Source organism: Spinacia oleracea, chromosome 1 (assembly GCF_020520425.1).
Source record: "Spinacia oleracea cultivar Varoflay chromosome 1, BTI_SOV_V1, whole genome shotgun sequence".
NCBI lineage: Eukaryota > Viridiplantae > Streptophyta > Magnoliopsida > Caryophyllales > Amaranthaceae > Spinacia > Spinacia oleracea.
Window position 1 is genome coordinate 5690585 of NC_079487.1, and position 8268 is coordinate 5698852.

General features: G+C 32.6%; 1 long non-coding RNA gene across 2 annotated transcripts; it reads left to right on the forward strand.

The window, feature by feature from the left end:
* The first annotated feature begins 4964 nt into the window (after window positions 1-4964).
* Window positions 4965-6044, forward strand: LOC110787188 (uncharacterized). 2 transcript variants are annotated; one of them, XR_008925720.1, is made up of 5 exons: window positions 4965-5120; window positions 5225-5356; window positions 5438-5551; window positions 5694-5741; window positions 5973-6044. It is a non-coding gene; the product is annotated as an uncharacterized lncRNA (long non-coding RNA). The 2 variants fall into 2 exon arrangements; XR_008925719.1 differs by lacking the exon at window positions 5973-6044 and having other exon boundaries at window positions 4969-5120; window positions 5694-5964.
* The last annotated feature ends 2224 nt before the right edge of the window (window positions 6045-8268 follow it).

The following is an 8268-nucleotide window of genomic DNA, read 5'->3' on the forward strand; positions in this document are numbered from 1 at the left end:
GTGGATGTAACTCATTAAAGAGTTAACCACCTTAAATCTTTGTGTATGTTTTTAATTTTTTCATTTATTTCTTCTCATTAGCTAAAAGAATCCTTTAGTCATAACATGGTATATAGCGCGTCATAATATATAGCCCTTCATTAATGAGATTTTTTTTTTTGGTAATGTAGCTGCATTATATAGAACATGGTAGTTGACTCCTAGTATTATCTCTTATTATCTTTTACTAACTATTTATTTATCTACTTGGACTCCTAGGAAAATTTATCTCTTATTATCTTTTACCAGTAGTTGACTCCTATCCAATTCATCTCCTATTATCTTTTACTAAGTATTTTATTTATCTATTACTTTCTTATTATCTTTTATTGGGTCTTTATTTATCTAATTTCATTTTAATAAATATGAAATAATCTATCTATCTATTACTATATACTAAAAGACGCCAGGAATGACATGTGTCACGTCCTGATGAGTCTTTAGTATTTTTTTAAAAATATTTTAATTGAAGAATCTTTTAAAATATCTGATTTTCTATTTTTTTTTTTGTTCTTATTCTTTTCTTCTACTTCCTCTGTTCTTTTTTAAATAACACAATTATTTAGGCACGTTTGTCAATGCATGATTTCAAACGTTAATATCTCTAATTATGGATAAGAAAAAATTATAAAAAGTTGATATTTAAAAATTATTTATTGCGACGAATCTAATAAGACTCCACACGACTATGTTTTTCTTAAATATAAATCATAAAGTGATCGAAATTAAAGGAGCTTGTGTGAATAGTGTCATAACCCAATTGTGTCATGTAAATAAGAATGGAGGAAATATTTAATATAATAGAAGGTCATATGTGGAAAAATAAATTATAATTTTATGTATTACGACAAAAATAAAAAGAATATATTAATACTTATTTGAAGAACATATATGTTAGGAAAGGAGAGAAAAATCACATTTTTTTGCATATAGTTGTTTCTATAATATACGTAATAAGCTATTACAGAAACTCCGTAATAGAAAAATACAAAATATTTTTTTGATTTTCATATAAAATTTTCAAAAACATTCATTATACTCTTACCCTACAATAGTTAATAAATAAATTACTCTGAAATGTGTTATTATACGATCATACCCAAACAATTTTTATTTTTTATTTTATGTAAAACAAGTGTTAAAAGTGTGTTCGGCAAACTTACTTATAAATCCGAAATCCAGTTATATATCCGATCTAGAAAATAGGATATTATAACTGATATGATTATCAAATCAATACCATATCCAAAAATTTGGATAGATCGAGGGTACGGGTATGATTACCGTTACGGATATTATTCAATTCCAAAAGAAAATGGTATCTAATAATTGTCTGATGAGATTTTTCTTACATTTTTCCAACTTAAGTATTTTTGTCGAAACGCTAAACTCCTAAAATCGCACTAATCACTTTACAATTCAAATATATAATACTTTTCTCTGATTTTCCCAGCAACCGTTGATAAAATTTGATTTGATTTTATTAAAATCTTCTTTTAAGAAAATTATTCAGAACAAAAAAAAATATTTAGTCTCATCTGTGCGTTGCACGGGATCTAACCTAGTATAAAGTATATATATGACGACATGAAAATCCTACGTTTATCCAAAAGAAAAACGCATTTGTATATATATACTAGATTGTCATTTATGGCTCACTTGTAACAATTTTTTTATATGTAAAACACAATTTTTATTTGATTAAAGCATAATGATAGCACTGAATTTTACAATCAATAATTCAGTCGAAAAAAATGTTTTAAATAAGATTTAAGACAAAAGAACATACTCCGTATTTATGTTAAGCTAATAAGCTACGTACACACTCATAGTTATGTTTTCTTCATAGAATTATGTAGTATGTTGATGTACTAGTATAGGATACAAATTGGTCCATTCGATTAGGACTTGACCTAAGATATTCCGCTAATTAAAAAACAGAGTCGAAATCGAATTTTCAACCTAGTCCAAATCGAATTTGAATTTCTAATTAGATCCGAACAAATAAAATCGATAATCTTTACGGTTTGTACACCGAAAATGGTCAATAGAATGGAAGGTTTTATATTTGTTTTTTGGTCAAATTTACTCGTTAGTAAAGATGGTTGTGGGTCGGGCTGATCCGAAGCCCGACTCGTCCCGTAACGAAAAAGTCTAGCCCGACTCGACCCAAGCACGAAAAAAGCACGACCCGACACGGGAACGAAATCGTGGGCTGTGGGTTAGGCTTGGGCCTTAATTTTTTGGAAAAAACACGACAAGGCCCGACACGACAAATCACGCTAAATTTATTAAAATTAGCCTTAGGCACGACGGGTCGGCCCGACCCGGCACGAAAGGATGTGGACTTTAGCCGGGCGGGGGCCCTGTTTCGAACTTTTCGGCCTGGCCCGGCCCGGTACGATGCAACATGAGCCTAGCGTGGCCCGACCCGGTTAGACCCACATCCCGTGGGTTCGACCCGACCCGACCCACTTCCATCTTTACTTGTTAGGCTCGTGTATTTTCCGGGTTGCTTGCATTTTCACGGGTTTATAAAATGCTGTTGTTAGTCTCTTTAAGAAGAAATAATAATTAGTTTGGGAATTCGATCTAACCCTCCTTGCATAAAACTATAAATCTATCCAATAGCTCTACCTTTAAACGGGATTTTTTGTTCACCTTATTTCCACTTATTTCAGGAAAAATAAGTTCAGTGATGTTCTGTTCGACTTATTTTAACTTATTTCATACAAAATAAACTCAGATAAGTTCAAACACACTACAAAAACAAAGAGCAACCAGGGCGATATTATTCAAGCAAAGAGGGCGAGTATTTAATCGCCTTTAAATAAATAACCAACCAGGGCGAGTTGTTGTCGTTGTCTTATGTAATAACAAAGAGGGCGACTTGTTTGATATTGCCTTTTTTGATAATAATACAAGGACGAGTTTTAAAAGTCGCCTTCCTTGATCAAATAACTGGACGAAAATAATACGGAGTAAAACATAAAAAGAAGAATCTCCAAAACATAAACCCCTAAATCCCCAAATTCGTTTTTCAGGAGCCAGTGTTTAAGATAATCCCTAAAATCCCAAATTCGTTCTCCCAAAAAAATAAATCAATAGATGCTCAGATATTTCGTTGCTCTTGATTCTCTCCCAAATTCCTTCATAGATTATCCTAATTTAGTCGAAAGTGGTTGAATTTCTCAACTTGTTTATGCTTAGTTCGTAACTCCGAGGGATTTGTTCGAAAAAAGACGGAGTTCTGCTGAGATTTGTTTGAGAGAAGAACGATTTCTGCTGCGATTTGTTCGAGAGGAGACCGATTTTTGCTTACTGGTATCATCTACTTTCTCTGATATATTTTTTTTTAATTTTTTGTGTGGTTTTTGCTGGCACAATTTCAGTTTTTGATATTGCCTTAAAAGAAGTGCTTGGATATCTGTGGGATACTATATACGAAGTGTAACTTGCAGTAAGGTGTTTTTTTTCATTATTGAATGTAGAAATTGAAAGAGCTCGGTTTATAGAGTTTGAAGTTGGTTTAATGTGGAGGAAAATTAAGATGTTAATGGCGGTTTTCTGCAATTTTTTATTGGTTTACACGCATTAATATCTATATGTTCTTTCATCTTTGGTCTCCTCTTCTTCGGCTGATGATGTTTTACATGGTAAATTCAATTACTCATTGTATCTTATTTGTGTGCTCCAATTGCTGTTTGTTGATCCTTGAATGGAAAGGGACTATGTGTGGTATTTGTAAGGTTTGTTAGGTAATAGGTAGAGTCTTTGCTAGTATAATGTTTTGTTATTGGCAGTGGGAAGGAGTTACGATATTGGTTTTAGTTTATTCAAATGCAGCTATGGTGATACTTAAAATGGATTCTGTTCACTAGATTATAAAGGATAATAATCTACAGTTCCTGATTTACATATGCAGATGAGTATCATGAATGTGACTATGTGACTGAGGTTTCCTCTACACAAGCAAATGATATTTGAAAAAAAAAAAAAATTCTTTCCTAGGTTGTATAATCAAATCTTAGATCATTTGAATATTATCATTTGTATAATCTGAATTTGTTACCATAACATGAACACGCCAGGAAACTTGAATGACTAGTTCCTCTTAATGAATTTATCTTTGTTTATATAATTAGAAACTTGAATGAACTAAATTATTTCTGCATCTCTAAAGTTCCTAGAGTTAACTAGAGCCCATAATCTAGCTTTAAAGACTAGGCAAAGGGACTAGTGTCTGTTGTATGAAATTTCCTTCTGCAAAAAAAAAAAAAATAAAGTGTCAAAAGTGGTATAATGGACAACTATAAATGAATAAACGAACTTCTAAAAAGAAAAATAAATTACCTTTTAGGAATGCAGTGAACCAAACACTGGTAAGGATATAGAGTCCATTCTGCGATTGAAACAAACAACTGGTAACGAATATGTTTGAGTTTCTAAGTTGCTAGTTTATGCTACTAGTTATATGTATTCAGGACCTAATCTGAATTGGTTAATCTTTAGTGGACCTTAATATTTCTTCTTAATCTTGGTCTTGACCTTAATTTTCTCAATTTACTTATGCTCAGTTTGCAACCTCGGGGATTTGTTCGAAAAAAGCCCGATTTTTCCTTCCATGCTATTTTCTCGATTTGCTTGATGATTTGGTCTCAAGGTGGCAGAGGGAGCTAAACTTTGTGGAGCTACTAAAATCATTGGTTTGGATATTAACCCTGCTAAATTTGAAACTGGTAACCTTTCCCTCCTTGAGTTTGCATCTCTATTTTACATTTACCTTATCAAATTTATGTCCCTGAAATTCATGTTTTGAGATTATGTATACCACTAATAATTGTTCTATCATTTTCATTATGCTTTTGGTGATGTCATCAGTTCATCAATGAACCCCTCTCTTCTCTTGGTGATGTCATCTCTGCTCTTGCAACTAAAACAACCCATGTTCCATACAGGTCTATTACATGTTTCTCTATAAGCACATTTTCCAAGATATTCAGGACTTCATCACCTTAACTTGATTGTTTTGTTAATTTCCAGAAACTCAAAGCTTACGCACATGCTGCAGAGCTCTTTAGGTGAGATACTTTAGCCCAATATTTATCGCTTAAGAAGGATCAGATTACAACTAAGACTTGTTGAACCGAGATGTGGCTGTAAGTTATCTGTCTTATATATCCAGATTAGTCCTAGCGCTGCAGACATAGGGGAGACTTTATGCTCCCTGAAATTTGCTAGTCGAGTCAAGGAAATCGAATATGGTCTAACTCGCAAGCAGACAGATAATTCTGAGCTCCTCAAGTATAAGCATCTGGTATGTTCTATGTGAGAGTTATTTAGAATAATATTGTTGTTGAGTTTTGCCTGCTGCTTATGCTCATGTTTCTTTTAACAGGCTGAGAAACCAAAGCATGATGAAAAAGAAGCAAAGAAACTGCAGAACAATGTATAATCTTTACAGCTAAGGCTTTCTGCCAGAGAGCATATCTGCAGAAATCTCCAGGAGAAGGTACTGTACTTTCAATTCAATATATTGTCATTAGCTTTCAGGTTGCTCTTGTGAAACTTATCACATGCATAGCTGTGGTAGTAGTATGACCGTTGTTTTTAGTGATACTCGTGTGTATGTCTAAGTCTTGAATATGTGACAGGTGCGAGACCTTGAGAATAGACTGGCAGAAGAGAGGAAAACTAGACAGGTACAGGAAAATAGAGTTGCTTCTACGATCAGACAGCCAAGACAGGCACATAAGACCATGGAGAAAAGGCCTCCACAAAACCTCTACCTTTTACGTCTCGTCTCTTACAGATTTTCTGATTCTTCTCTCTTATTTTAGATTCTTAATCCACCATGTCGTTAATTGCAAGTCTTAATTATCATGGATGACTCTTGATAAATTCTGGTTCTGAAATACTCCTATACTGAGCAGGTTATAAAGGAGATGACAGATGGGGGTGTTGATCGACTACTACTTCGAGTGTGTGGGCATGTCATCTTTGGTGGAAGAAGCTTCTGCTTACTGCTGGAAGGTATTTTTCTCTGTTCATCCTAGAAAACATAATCAAATTCGGTGGTTAGCATGTTAGTCATTTAGCATCTCAGAACTTCCTGCATGTGATATCTTTGTTTTTTTTGTCTTTAGTTATCACTAGGCGTAAATGACAACTTTACATTGCGATTCTTGATATTTAGAAGATTTAAGTTTATTTGTTAAAAATGAATGCTAAGCTTCTTTCTATTTGTGGACTTTTTGTTTGTTATGCGTTCTGCATGGTTTTTTGCTTTTGCTGAAGCACTGCTGCTTCTTAATTCACGCAGACACTACGACTACGACTGATAAATGAAAGGGTGTAGTTTGGAATGAAGTTCATTACGCTGAAGCTTCTAATCATCTTGTAGCAACAAGGATACAGTTAGGAAATTATTCTACCCCAAAAATGAAGGTTGAGCAGTTCTGGATTCTCGATTTGCACTGAATTAGGCTAATCACATTTTATCTTTGGTCAGTTGTTAGTACTTATCTTTATTCCCTTGTAATAACTTTTAGTGTAATTACAGTATGTGAGTAAAAAAAATAGAGTAAATTTGTTTTTCTAGTCTCTCATCCCTGTTCCCTAATTGTTATTTTTTAAAAAATAAAAAGGAGAACAAAGAGGGCGATTTTTTGATATTGCCCTTCTTGGTATGGAACAGGCAGGGCGACTTTAGTCTGTTGTTGTGTTTGGTATTGAACAAAGAGGGCGATATAGCTGCCATGTATGGGTTCGAGCAAAGAGGGCGGAAATTATGGGTTGCCCTCTTTGATTTAATCAAAGAGGGCGAAAAGAATTGCCCTATTTGTTCTCAACCAAAGAGGGCGACATTTAACAATTGTCCTGGAAAGCTAATACAACGACTATAACAGGGCGACCTTGAGGGCGATTTTCTGTCGCCCTTGTAGCCTAAGAGGGCGATATTTGAATCAAAGAGGGCGAAAAATGTCGCCCTCTTTGATCTTATTTGTTGTAGTGACAATAAAGTTTAACAAAAATAAGTTTTTTTTTCAGACACTTTCACACATAAATAAGTTTATTTCAGACAAAATAAATTTCAGACAAAATAAATTTCAGATAAAATAAGTTCAGATAATATAAGTTCAGTCAAAATAAGTCCAATAGAACGAAGCCCAAATAAGTTTAGATAAAATAAGTCCAGGAAAAAAAAGGGTTACCAAGTACAATTTATAATTAAAATAAGTTTTGATAAGTTTTAATACTCCGTAACTTCATTTAAGTTCAGATAAGATAAAATTCAGGAAAAATAAGTAAAAATTAGATGAATAGAACACACCCTAAATATATAAGTGTTTTTGTTAACATGGACATAATTTGTTCAATTCACGTCTCTTATCTTATTTCTTTACGAAAATAATAAAGGTCGCAATTTGCGATCTTTAAGCCGTGTCACAATGATGACATGACATGCTTATGTATCATGAACGTAATTGGAAACTAAAATATTTAACTTATACGAATTATAACCTATTATACACGTTACAGAAAAGGTATGAAAATCTTAATATTCTAATTTATTATAAATATAATAAATATTTGTTTTCTTCTTTGGAAAATTTGGTAATATTAATCCAACCTTTGCCGTATTTTCTTTTATTAAGCCCACCTACAACATATTTTTTAAGAAAAATTACTTTAAATAATCCAACCTTTTGACGATTTTTCGTTAATAATCCAAGTTTTTTTATTATTATCTAATAATCCAACCTTTGCACCCCATTAACTTTTATTGCACCCAACCGGTCACCAACTCGATACAACAGATCACCTATACACGTGTCATGCAACCATTCGCTATAATTTGTCTATTTATTTGTAAAATTATTTATTTATTTATTTATTCTTTTTTTAATTCTTTTTCTTTTTCCTTTCATCCTTCCCTTCTGGTTTCTTTCTTCTTCCTCCCAGATTTAGTGATTCAATTAAGCAGAAAATCAATTCCTTTCTCTCAATTTTGAGCCAGAACAACATCAAACATTGAAAAATCAACAATTGAACTAATTCAATATTGACATAGTGTTGTAAGACGCATAACAATTTAAACACAATCCAAATTTCAGGAATTGGATCATATTTAGGAAAAAATATTGAATTAGTCAAAAATTTTAAATTAATTTCAAAGAAACAGTCTAAATCTTAAACACATATCAGCAAAAATTAGAAAAATAAATG